The sequence below is a fragment of the Nothobranchius furzeri genome, chromosome 2, assembly GCF_043380555.1.
Source record: "Nothobranchius furzeri strain GRZ-AD chromosome 2, NfurGRZ-RIMD1, whole genome shotgun sequence".
Lineage (NCBI taxonomy): Eukaryota > Metazoa > Chordata > Actinopteri > Cyprinodontiformes > Nothobranchiidae > Nothobranchius > Nothobranchius furzeri.
Window position 1 is genome coordinate 82,049,738 of NC_091742.1, and position 13,893 is coordinate 82,063,630.

Genomic DNA, 13,893 nt, shown 5'->3' on the forward strand with positions numbered 1-13,893 from the left:
GCACTGTTCGCAAGGAATCTTGGTCTTTTGAGTAGCAAGGCGTCTGGTATGCGCCAGAACACCGGAAGTAAACAACAAGATGGGAGCAACATGGCGAGTCGCGGAACAGCACCACACTTTTGGAGTGACGAGGAAACCTGTCTTCATCGGTCTGGTGAAAACTATGAACATTATGTCTTTTGTTGACGGCCGAAAGTACAGAGACAGCGAAATATGATGCATATTGCGTCTTGACGTAGTCCATACGTCCTGACGCTACCCCAACGTCTGCACTTAAATCGGGTTAAGCAAGTTAGGGGTAACTCTTTCTATTTATGCTTGTAGACGGGTTATTCTGATCAACTCCGAAACCCGTATACAGACCTTAACCCGATCATAACCCGGATATTGGCTGCATGTAAACGTAGTCATTAGCACTGTATATCAAGAGTAAGGTTGCAGGTGTGGTGAAGCACTATCCTAATGGTCCTTAGTGTGACATTGCAATAACAGACTTTTTCAAATAGTTCATAGAAGCTCATAGTTTCTAAAAACCAAAATCTGAGAGAAAATGGGATCACCAAAGTGATTCTTAGTGTACTGTGATGTGGTGGAATTGGGCAGTGCTAGGTTAAATAACAGAATATTCCTTTACGTAGTTTGATTTCTTTAAGGAAAAAGGGGATGTAGCTCAGTGGTATAGCGCATGCTTCGCATGTATAAGGTCCTGGGTTCCTTTCCAGTATCTCCATTTGTTCGTAACTCTTCAGGAAATTGCTTTACAGTTAATTAACCTGTGATGACCTACACTGAATAGAGAAGATCCTTTCATCTAATTATCGTCAGTGCTCCTCCCACTCTCGTCACCAATCAACACCTCCTTTAGGAACATTTTGCTAACAGAAAGTGAGTGAAATAGACTCCACCCAGGAGGTGACACAGCCTTTGACTCAGCCTTTAAGTCACTAGCAATGTATTTCAAGAGTAAGGTGGCAGGTGTGGGGATGTACTATGCTAATGGTCCCTAGTGTGGCATTGTAATAACAGACATTTTCAAATAGTTCATAGAAGCACATAGTTTCTAAAAACCAAAATCTGAGGGAAAATGGGATCACCAAAGTGATTCTGAATATCAACAGAATATTCCTTTACGTAGTTTGATTCACTTCTGGAAAAAGGGGATGTAGCTCAGTGGTTGAGCCTTTGCATGTTTGAGGTCCTGGGTTCAACCCAGCATCTCCAAAGAAGCATAAGTGAGTGACACAAGCTTGTTTTAGAAGACACACTATGCCATCAAGTCAGCATGATACTGCCACCATGTTGAGTCTTTTGAACGTGTCGTGGCATAGTGGATGTTTTGTGGCATTTGTGCCGCCATGCTTAGTAGCAATACTGCTGCAATTCCGGACTTGTGAATGCACCTTACCCCTTCTTTCCACCGGAACCGTCAGCAGCACGTTACTGCAGCAGCACGTCATAGCTGTTGATAGGAACCGCTGTGGTCAACAGAACCTTTTCCACCAGAGCCGTCAGCAGCGCGAGTCGGCCGCGTCTCAGGAGCAGCATGTCGCGGCCCTTACGCGCCGATTCTATTTTCTACACGCTACGCCTCTAAAACGGGTCAAGTTCAACATTTTTGGGGAAGGAAAGACAGGAAATCGGACGCGGAAACGGAGCGAAGCTTTCCGAGATTTTCAGAATAAAGAAATGTACTGCCTTCCGGTTGCTTTACTTTAAAAAAAGTTACTAACTGTGCGGCCCTGTGAGAAGTTATCACCTAGCTAGGGGTCTCCTTTGTTTTTCAGGTCCGTATTGGCAATTATAAAACGGACAGAACATAAAACACAAACCTTTTGGAGCCATGTTGTAGTTTTCTCCTGCTTGTTGTTGTGTTTATTGACGAAGTCACTCGTGTGACTTCGTGCTCGGTCGGTGACAGCTGCTCCCCTGCTGCTTTGCATCTCGTGGGAAGGGCCAAGCAGCAGCATACGCGAGCAAGACGTGCTGCTGCAGTAACATGCTGCTGACGGCTCCGGTGGAAAGAAGGGGTTACGCCTTGGCGCAACAGAAGGAGCTGTCATGCTCACGTAGGGAGTTACTGCCGAGCTCTGGCTGGCAACTATATTCAAAATGAAATAAAACGTGGGCCGTAAGATTTGCTCTTGCAAAAAGAACCAGCTGAGATGATACACTGGAAGCATGCAGAACTCCAGGAGCTTCTCTCCGTTACAGCTGGAGATCAGATGCTGCACGGGGACTGTGGATGACAGACATCTTTAAGAGAGGCTTGTTAAAAAAAGAACTTAACGAGCGTGGTTTTGATCGCAATAAAACACAAGCTTTGTCCAAGTTAAACCAAGGTCCGTAGCAACGCTGAGACCGCCCCAGACTGCCATCGCGTAATCTTTTCTAAAAAGAACATGATTGTGCCATATTACCGTCACAGTCTGACCCCTTATCAATAACCTAAGGCCATAGGTCCTAATATTTGTTGTCAAGTGAAAATAGTTCACTTTATTATTATAAATTACTTCATGTTTTGGACAAAGCAGCAATGAATGTAAATTTATTTCAAAAATTGTTTGGTTGTTTATGTGAAAGTTGGTAACAAAGATTTAAAAAAAATAAAAAAAGAAACAAGAGATCAGCATCCCTACATGCATTGGGGTCAATGATGCAATGCTCCCTGTCCCAATTCGGCAATTATTTGCACACTTGTCTACATAGGACGTAAAGCTTTACTGCGCACTTCCTCCAACTGCACGTCAAAGAAGATCCAAGGGCGCAATGCGAGTACTGGAATTGGGCCAATATATTCACATATATAGGATGGCTTGCCAGCCTATGAGGCCCCCACAGTCAGCAAAACAATGTGGCAGGAAATCTACTGCAGATTGAAAAAGCACTGCTGAAGGGGTTGTAGCTCAGTGGTAGAGTGCATGCTTTACATGTATCAGGTCCTCGATTCAATCCCCAGGATCTCCATTTGAACTCAATTCCTTGGGGAATTGCTTTGCAGGTGATTAACCTGTGATGAGCTACACTCATCAACATATAAATGAAGGACAATGGGTTTCCATAGGCTCCAATAACACATTTTTGAAGAAAAATAGGAGGTGGCCACCACTGCCTTTTGACCGTGTCACAGGTTCCATCAAGCCCAGGCAATTCCACAAAAGGGAAGAGAGGTGGAGCTGAGGGTGGGGCTGTAAGGCTGGGATCAACTGATGACACCCGGTGGAACTAGCTACAAGCTAACCTGAAGCTAACCCAAAGCTAACGCGGAGGTGGGAGCTAAGCTAACAGAGGTAGCAACCTAGCTACAACCGGAGTTAACTGTGCACAACACCAGAGCTTCTGAGTCAGAGGTATGCTGGGCTGACCGCTGGGTAAAACAGGGTGGAGCACAGAGGTCTCCCGAGAGGTCCACAAGCCGGCAGCCGCACAGCAGACAAGCGCCGCTGCGATCTGAGATGTGCAGAGCTGCCGCAGGGGAGAACCGGGTGGAAAGGTTTCCATCCCACAGCTCCACAAGCCGGCAGCCCGCGCAGCAGACAGGAGCCGCGATCAGACAGAGATGCGCCGAGCTGCGGGGAAGGGAGAACCATAAGCCGGCAGCCCGCGCAGCAGACAGGAGCCGCGATCAGACAGAGATGCGCTGAGCTGCGGAGAGGGGAGAACCGGATGGAAAACATCGGTTTCCATCCCAGAGCTCCACAAGCCGGCAGCCCGCGCAGCAGAGAGAAGCCGCGATCAGACAGAGATGCGCCAAGCTGTGGGGAGAGGAGAACCACAAGCCGGCAGCCCGGACAGCAGACAGAAGCCGCGATCAGACAGAGGTGCGCCGAGCTGCGGGGAGGGGAGAACCACAAACCGGCAGCCCGTGCAGCAGACAGAAGCCGCGATCAGACAGAGAAACGCCGAGCTGCGGTGAGGGGAGAACCACAAGCCGGCAGCCCGCGCAGCAGACAGCAGGGTTTCCCTTACATAGGCGTAGCCGTGGCGGGCCGCCACGGCTGAAATCCCACCGCCACGCCTACAACATCCCAAGTTTTATTGATGTTTGTTTTTTTTGCGCCGTTTCCCGAAGAAGCAGCGGGAACTACTGTGTTGTTGCTTGTGATCACAGCCGGCAGGTAGCAAGGAGGAGGAGGCAGGGCAGGGTGGTTACAGCTATGAGCGTACGGATAAAGCATTTTTGACGAATACGAGCAAGAAACGAGTGTAAAACTCGAAAATATCTGTAATCGTGCTGAATGAAATCCTCATTGGGTAACTGACTGTCTTCACGCTCTGTGATTGGCCAGTCAGATAGAGCGCCCGCCCCTCCCTACACACAAAACTGCAGCCGGGAGCTCAGTCAGCTCGGCCCAGGCATCAACGCACACACACACACAGTAAAGCCGGGTGTACACTGTGCGACTTTTTCACTTTTTTGAGCAGATTTTCCACTCGTGCGAGAATCCACAAGATCGGGGCGAGTTTTGCGCTGAGGGTCGTGTAGTGTACAGGGGGTTACGAGAGGCGATTAACACCACGTGACCAGCTACCGATCAGCAATCGTGAGCTCGCACAAACTTCTGCAGTGTTTAATATTTATCTCGTTCCTCATGAGGGTTGAAGCGGCGCAGCGAGCGGCTGCGACCCAAAAAGTACCAGAACCGCTCACGGCGCATTCGCAATCCTGCATCAACTCCGCTCACCCGCTATTTCCCCAATAACACACGTTGTTTGTTTTTGTTTCTACACGTATTTTTTTACTCACAATGATTGTCAAGAAAGCGTGTTTGTCGTGTTCATGTCAAATTAAACTGATCACAAAACACAGATTTACTTTCTTTATTTAGTTTCCTCATCCAACCCTCATAAATCCCTGTGTGTCCTCCTGCAGCACTCCCGAAGGACAACAGGCAACACAAAAAAGTCTGACGTGTTGTGTAAAAACTGCTATTTTTAGCATATTTTAGGTCCGACGTGTTGCTACCAGACGTACAGTGTGAGCACATGACTCGTGAGATCTACCCTGCACTGAAGTCGTACAGTTTGAGCTGAAGCTGTGTTACGAGTGAAAAAGTCGCACAGTGTCCGCCCAGCTTATTATAATGTTCACTGTAATGCATCTTGATGTTCTTAACAAATAAATTAAATCAAAAATATTGGTCAATAATGCCAAATATGTAAATTTGAGTTTCTGTCATTTTTATACTGGCTTAAAAATACTTCATTAAGTCTACTAAGCAGGGGTGTAGAACGTTTTTAATAAGGCCAGCCCAGTAATGATCTTGGACCAAAATAAAGGGCAGAAAGTCAAATAAAGGGGGCAAAAGAAGATGTCTTTCCAGACGCCAAGAAAAATTAAACGCCAAATCCACCCTGCAAAGTGTGTCACTGAGAGTTTAAAACAGAAATTATTCTTGTGCAAATATTGGTGTATTCACCTTTAATACTAGTTATTACAATGCAGCAGTCGCTGGATTGGTGCAGTTCAAAGTGGAGGGCATCAAATAAAACAACATTAACATAAAGGTGAGACGTGTCATAATCCCCCCCCCCCCGCCAACACCACCTCCACCACAGCTGGAAAAATTCCTAGGGGAAACACTGAGACAGAAGCCGTGATCAGACAGAGATGCGCCGAGCTGCGGGGAGGGGAGAACCACAAGCTGGCAGCCCACGCAGCAGACAGAAGCCACGATCAGACAGAGATGCGCCGAGCTGCGGGGAGGGGAGAAACGGGTGGAAAACAGAGGTCTCCCGAGAGCTCCGCAAGCCGATAGTCGGAACCCATCTCCACCAACATGTTATATTTCAACCCATTTTCTAAAGTGCAGCATTATGTTAAATGCACTGGGTTTTACCCTATTAAATTTAAATTTCATGGTTAAACAGTACATGTTAAAATCTAAGCTCAGCTCGGCAGTGACCTAAAATATATAAATATAATTTTACTTACCGAAAAAAAATGAAGTGGAGACTCCTTGGACGCTCTATTAGAGCAATTAATGCCACAGCAAGTCATTCTGTCCAACAATTGCACAAAAATATCCAAAAAAGAATACACAAACACAGAGACTCAAAATCCCGGAGCAGTTTCCAGGCCAGACCGAGGCTCTACTGAGGCCTTTCCTCTGAGCTAGCTCTGTGGTCACGTGGGTCTGATGCTCATTAATTATACAGAACTTTAGGCTTTTAAAACACTTACACAAAAGAGTGAGAAAAAAATTCACCCCCCTCAGAGTTGTCATGAGTGTAAACTAGATCATTTAAACAAAAAACATATTTTGGAACCAGGGTGTAAACATGTTTATTTCTGCAGTGAAATTGGTATTTTTAACATGGGAGTCAATGAGGATTTGCTCGTTTCTGACACCATCCCCTAGCGGATGAGGGCAGAACTACAATTTTTGGTACTTCCGGGTTGGGCTCAATTTTTCACCCGCATTGTGGGGGCTTGGCAACACTGAACAGAGAAAGTCCTTGCATTTTTTCACCCTCAGTGCTACTCTCTCAGGTCTCCAATAAACACCTTCTTTAGGTGCATTTTTCTAACAGAAAGTGAGTGAAATAGAGACTCCACCCAAGGTGTGATTCACCCTTTACATTTTTACATTACTAGCAATCTATTTCAAGACAGCACCTCCACTTGCACTCAAATCTTTGTGGAATTGCTTTACAGTTGATTAACCTGTGATGAGCTACACTGAATAGAGAAGATCCTTGCATCTAATCACCCTCAGTGCTCCTCTCTCTAAGGACCCCAATCAACACCTCCTTTAGGAACATTTTGCTAAAAGAAAGTGAGTGAAATAGAGACTCCACCCAGTGGACTCACCCTTTAAATCACTAGCAATGTATTACAAGAGGAAGGTCACAGATGTGGGGAGGCACTATGCTAATGGTCTCTACTGTGACATTGTAATAACAGACATTTTTAAATAGTTCACAGAAGCACATAGTTTCCAAAAACCAAAATCTGTGGGAAAATGGGATCACCAAAGTGATTCTTAGCATACTGTGATGTGGTGGAATTGGGCAGCGCTAGGTTTTATATCAACAGAGTATTCCTTAATATACCTTAGTTCTCTTATGCTTACAGGGAATGTAGATCAGTGGTTGAGTGCATGCTTTGTATGTATGAGGTCCTGGGTTCAATCCAGCTTCTCCATTTGGACTCAATACTTTGGGAAAATGCTTTAAAGTTGATAAAACTTTGATGCGCTACACTGAACAGAGAAGATTCTGCATCGAATCACCTTCGGTGCTTCTCTTTTTCATGTCACCAAGCAACACCTCCTCCAAGTGCACTTTGCTAACATAAAGTAAGTGAAACAGACTCCACCCAGTAGGTGACTCACCCTTCTTCGGTGAGAAAAAAAGATTACACACACTTTTATCAATATTGAGGAGTAAGTAACAACCATAATGCTGTGACATGCATGCGGTGTAACAGCGAAGATATTGTAGCATAATTTCCAGACTTTAATGGCAGATAAACGTGGACGTCATCAGCATAACAATGGAAAAACAAGTTTTGTCTTTTAATGACATTTCCAAGCAGCAACATTTAAAGTGAGAAACGTGTAGAGCCAAAAATCGATCCTTTTCTTCTGCTTGACAAAAGATCTGAACCAGGTTAATGCAGTGCCACAAATTCCAACAACATTCTCGAAAGAAGAGATGAGAATTGCAGGATCTACCGTGTCAAATGCTGCCGCGAGATCCAACAGGACCAGTGCAACAGAGACCCTTCATCAACCGCTAACATGATGTATTTATGGACTAGGACTGCACGATATAAGGAAAACCTGTGATATGCGTTAACAAGTATTAATATTGTGATGACTACTTGCGATAAGTAAAAACAACTCAAAAAATAACTAAAAATCATCAAAATGAGTAAAGCTAAAGATGTGAGGACAGGGGAAAAGAAAATGAACAAGAAAAGGCAATCAGTGGATCCTGGGAAAAGCAGAAACAGCAGAAAGAGCAAAACAAAGCTAACTCAGGTGTTTGCTAACCATCAAAATTAAGTGCCATCCGCCTCGGGGGCGGGCATCTAGCCTATGAGACACACCCCCCCCCCCCCCCCCCCAATTTGCCAAATGGATGAAGAGCTCTATTTGATTTGTTAAAAAAAACATAATGCCTCAGTTTGATTGACAGACTGCATTATGTGTGGTGTTATGAATCAAAAGGGTCAATTTTTAGCATCCAATTGACACAGCATAACCTTTCATACACACCAGAGCTGCAAAGTCAAGGTTACACCATCTAGAGGATCCAGACACACATCAACCTTTTGCTCACTTATTGTTCTTCAACGCAGACATAAATAAACTGTCAAGGTCTCCTGCAAAAGCCCTTCTCTCTCTGCCCAAGACTGCTGGATTCCTCACTCTGAATAAAAGTTAATCTACACAAATCCTACAAGGTTTTATAACTCATAAGTTAATTAATCATATGGTTGAATGAACAAGATGTTTAAATGAAATATTTGAATAATCAGTGCTTAAACCCATGAAGCTGAAATCAATATTCCTCTTACAATGATCCATTGCAGATCTTATGATTGGTATGTGTTTGATTTAACAAGTTACTGTCTACACTCATACACATCTTCTTAAGACACAAATTAAGGTTGAGGTTCACCTCACATAAGTGTTTTAAACCATTCTCATTCACAGTGATAAAAACATTTTTGTATCAGAGGAGGACGTGGCTTTCTGAGAGATGTTGGTAAATACCCAGAAACTTGTCAAATTCTGATTTAATAAAACAAGAATTACTTCCCAAATAATTCAGTTTCTAGTGGAGTTCCGAACCGGCCAATTCAGAACAAGCATCCTTGAGACATCTCTTTTGACATACAGTCAAAAACCTATTTGCATGCTGATACAGCCAGAAGGCTCCCTAAGAGCCACATCCACTTTGGACGCAAACAAGCATTCCAGCTATTGTGGTGACGTGGAGACATCTCAAGACTGGATGGGTCGCATCAAGTTAGTCTACTAGCTTTGGTGCCGTGAGGTCCACCCGACTTCTGACAGTCCAGATCTGCTGGGGGTCTCCGCCAGGGTTTGTAGACACAAAAGATTGCATCGATGCTGTTTTACACTTAAGTTTATAGCAGACAACAAATTATTTTATACCCAGATTTCACAATTTCTTTCAGATACAAAGACTCTGATAAACATCGAGCTTACAACACACCACCTACACATCACATTCCATCACCGCATATCCACTCCATCACATCTCATTATTCATGTCTTGTCGTGTATAATCATTAGTTTAGAAAAGAATAAAATTCCTTTTTAACTATATACCCGACTCTGTCTGAATTAATACGAAGTGTGATTATGGTCCCTGGACAAGTAAAGGTAACTATAATCTTCTGATTAAACTTCAAAGATCAGTCAGGTTGGTAATTCATATTTATATCAAATATATTGTGTAGCCCTGTTGTGGACCTTTAATAAGGCAGACTCTGTGCTATGTTGAGATCTAAACTCAGATTGAAATGTTTCAAGGACTAAAATCGTCATTTGCATTTTTTAACTGTGTGGGCATCGGAACGAGCCCCCACACCATGAGAACAAACATCCCAGCTGTAAAGACGATCTTCATCCACATATGACATACATCATGTGATCAGGAAGCAGAAAATCCATGTGTTAGGAGATCGTTTTGGGCCGCTGCTGTAAAAAAAGTGAGGTACGAACTGGTAAAGCTTCTGCCGATCCCAATTCGACATCGGATTATGAAAGAATGGATAATGCTAGAAACGCGCATATTCTTCCTGATAAAAGAGGTGAGTCTGGGATGTGTGCAGACATGTTAGAAGCTTGATGAGTGTAAACAAACTGTGAAACAAATGGTACTGTCACAGAGAAGAAGTGGATTTGGGTGGAAAAAAATGTTAACATTATAAAATCCCAAAAGGACGTGGAATATATAGGGATACGTTTTATAAAGATGTTGGGGACCGGTATGCGGACAAAATCAGCATTATAAATGTTTTTATACACATGAAAGACCCAAGACCGGAGCGCTGATGACATATTGTCACCACTGCAGTTCTGCATAACGGACATTTTCGGCTTTCTTGTTTGTGGTGTGAGCGGATGTAAACATATAAATGAGAGGTGAACATTTTATTTGTTGATTTTTCTAGTAAAACTATCAAAGTCATCATCCCACAGAAGAAGTGTAGCAAGAGAAGTTGTGTTGTGTGTCAGTGCACCTGCTTTAGCTTACTGGTATGTGAGTGTAGCCTCTGTGTGTGTGTGTGTGTGTGTGTGTGTGTGTGTGTGTGTGTGTGTGTGTGTGTGTGTGTGTGTGTGTGTGTGTGTGTGTGTGTGTGTGTGTGTGTGTGTTGTGTGCATGTTGCGGTTGAAGGAGGGAAACGACGTATAAAAAAACGTACACCATCTGTAACTTACCAGAATGAAAATACTCTGGAAGGTGACTTTGTTCGCCTTATACCCAACAAGAGCCAACAAGACTTTGTTATGCTAGATATTTGGTCTCTGTTGTTATGCCACCAAGCAGGAACATGGTGAAAACTTAGCTTGTTTTTCCACCTTTATTTCCCTGGCGATCAAGTGTCACCCCACAACACAGCAACAATTTACTAGAGTTGTGCACTATAACAAATCAAATAATCCAATCCAATCCAATTTTATTTATAAAGCGCATTCACAAGGCATTAAAACCAAACAAGGCACTGTACACTAAAAATGTTGGTTAATTAAACCGGCGTTATACAAACATGTCGAACACAGATAAAAGATAAAAAGAAAATACAACAAAATTCCCAAAAATAACAGCTAAAAATCAATAAGACACAGGGTGAATAAAAATAGGGAGAAAAAAAAACATTTTACAAAGAACCTCAATAAAACGGAAGTCGATAATTGTGGAGTCCATTCTTAAACAGTGCAGATGGCAGTGAGGTCCATAATTATGTGGTATAAGCTAGGTTGAAGTGGTGAGTTTTCAGGCGTGATTTAAAAATGCTAGCTGTTGGTGCTTGCCTCACTAGCAGTGGTAATGCGTTCCACAGCTTCGGTGCACAGACAGAGAAAGCCCTTTCTCCACGGCTTTTTAAACGAGCATTCGGAACAGCTAGGAGGACCTTATCTTCAGACCTGAGAGCCCGCGGCGGGTTGTAGTAATGGACAAGTTCACACAGATATGGAGGAGCTTGATGGTTCAAGGATTTGTAAGTGAGAAGCATAATTTTGAAGTTTATCCTGAACTGCACAGGCAACCAGTGGAGAGATTTCAGAATTGGAGAAATGTGTTGTCTTCTGTCAGCTCCAGTCAGCAACCTAGCTGCTGAATTCTGGACCAGCTGAAGTCTAGAAAGAGCTGCTTTACTGATGCCATATAAGCAGGAGTTAGAGTAATCCAGCCTTGAGGTGATAAAAGTGTGGACCACCCATTTCAGAAGACGGACACTCAGGATGTGCTTTAGTTTCGAGATGCGTCTTAGTTGGTAAAAACATGATTTAACTGTGTTATTGACCTGGGCATCCATCTTCAGAGCCTGGTCCATTTTTACTCCAAGGTTGGAGATTACAGAGGATACATTAGGTGAGAGATAGTTGAGGTCAGGTTGATGAGTCGCCGTGGTACTGTTAGGACTGAAAACGATCAAGTCAGTTTTGGAGTCATTGAGATGGAGGAAGTTGTCAGCTAGCCATTGCTTGACCTCAAGGATACAATCAGACAGAACTTTCTGTCTGATTAATAATAATCAGACTTTCTGTCTGATAAATAAATAATAGATTAATTTAAGCTGCAAGAATGAGACTGAGTGAGCTGTTTACAGTAATAACAAGCAACAAGTAAGGACTCACACATCTCCAACAGGGCGGCCGCGTCAGTGATGACGTCACGATCACAAGCCTTATTAAATTATTTCTCTGATCCTTGGAGGGATGTGATGTCTTGGACATGCAGTGTGTCGTGATCAGGCCCCCACAATGTGGCTTTAAAATTGAGGCCAACCCGGAAGTAAGAAAATTGCAGTTCCACCCTCATCTGCTGGGGGCTGGTATCAGAAGGGAGCAAATCCTCATTGACTCCCATGTTAAAAATACCAACTTCACAGCAGAAATAAACATGTTTACAGCCTGGTACCAAAACATGTTTTTGGTTTAAATGATCTAGTTTACACTCATGACAACTCTGAGGGGGGTGAATTTTTTTCTCACTCTTCTGTTTAAGTGTATTAAAAGCCTAAAATTCTGTATAATTAATGAGCATCCGACCCACCTGACCGCAGAGCTAGCTCCGGGGAAAGGCCTCAGTAGAGCCTCGGTCTGGCTTGGAAACTGCTCCGGGATTTTGAGTCTCTGTGTTTGTGTATTCTTGTTTGGATATTTTTTGTGCAATTGTTGGACAAAATGTCTTGCTCTGGCATTAATTGCACTAAAAGAGCATCCAAGGAGTCTCCACTTCATTTTTTTCGGTAAGTAAAATTATATTTATGTATTTTAGGTCACTGCCGAGCTGAGCTTAGATTTTAACATGTACTGTTTAACCATGGAATTAAATGTAATAGGGTAAAACCCAGTGCATTTAACATAATGCTGCACTTTAGAAAATGGGTTGAAATATAACATGTTGGTGGAGCTGGGTTCCGACTATCGGCTTGTGGAGCTCTCGGGAGACCGATGTTTTCCACCCGTTTCTCCCCTCCCCGCAGCCCGGTCCATCTCTGTCTGATCGCGGCTCCTGTTAGCTGCGCGGGCTGACGGCTGGTTCTTCCAGCAGCTCGGTGCATCTGTCTGATCGCGGCTTCTGTTAGCTGTGCGGCTGCCGGCTTGTGGAGGTCTCAGAGACCTCTGTGTTCCACCCGGTTTTACCCAGCGGTCAGCCCGGCGTATCTCTGACTCAGAAGCTCTGGTGTTGTGCACAGTTAACTCCGGTTGTAGCTAGGTTGCTACCTCCGTTAGCTTAGCTCCCACCTCCGCATTAGCTTTGGGTTAGCTTCAGGTTAGCTTGTAGCTAGTTCGACCGGGTGTCGTCAGTTGATCCCAGCCTTACAGCCCCACCCTCAGCTCCACCTCTCTTCCCTTTTTTGGAATTGTCTGGGCTTGACGGAACCTGTGACACGGTCAAAATGGCGGTGGTGGCCACCTCCCATTTGGGCTCAAAAAAGTGATATTGGAGCCTATGGAAAATAGATGTCCATAATATTAATGTCGATGGTCGCGATGTACTTCAGTGGTAGAGCACATGCTTTGCATGTATGAGGTCCTGTGTTCAATCCCCAGAATCTTTATAAAATGTAAATTCAGAGTCCAGAAGAACATTACAGTGTTGCCTGATGTTTCAACACAAGGTATGGTATTTAAAACTGTTTCTGTAAAAAAAAAAAAAGAAAACGTAAGCTTGAAATTTGATTTCAATTAGGGCTGTCGCGGTTGAGGAATTCCTCCTGTGGTGATTCAGGGTGGCTTAATATTGCGGTGTGCGATATTATTGCAGCCCTTTTTTTATTGCAGTACTATCTTAACATAATGTTTACACATTTAAAAAAGGTTAAAAATTGCCGTGCCTTCTTTTATAACACTTTACTGAATGCAGATCAAAGGGCAGTAACAACACAGATCGCAGTAACGTTTGTTTCTCCGACAGTCGGAGTCCGACTGAACTTAAAAACAACAAAATTCAGGAGAAGGTTAAACTTTTAAATGCAAATTTGGCTGCAGCATCTAACAAATAAGAAACAAGTCCCCATTTTGTTTAGTTGTTTAAAATCAAGCATAAAAAATTACATGTACCGGGCGCGCGCGCGCCGGGGGGGGGGGGCACTATCATTTCACTTTCACACACGAATGACGGTGATTTATAGCTCGGTCACGTCCTTGTTACCCACAAGGAAAACCAGCATGTTAACCA

General features: G+C 43.7%; 1 protein-coding gene across 3 annotated transcripts in view; it reads right to left on the reverse strand.

Annotated features, from left to right (window-relative positions):
* Window positions 1–13,893, reverse strand: part of m1ap (meiosis 1 associated protein) — a 175,017-nt gene that overhangs the window by 155,509 nt on the left and 5,615 nt on the right. The window lies entirely within an intron of this gene.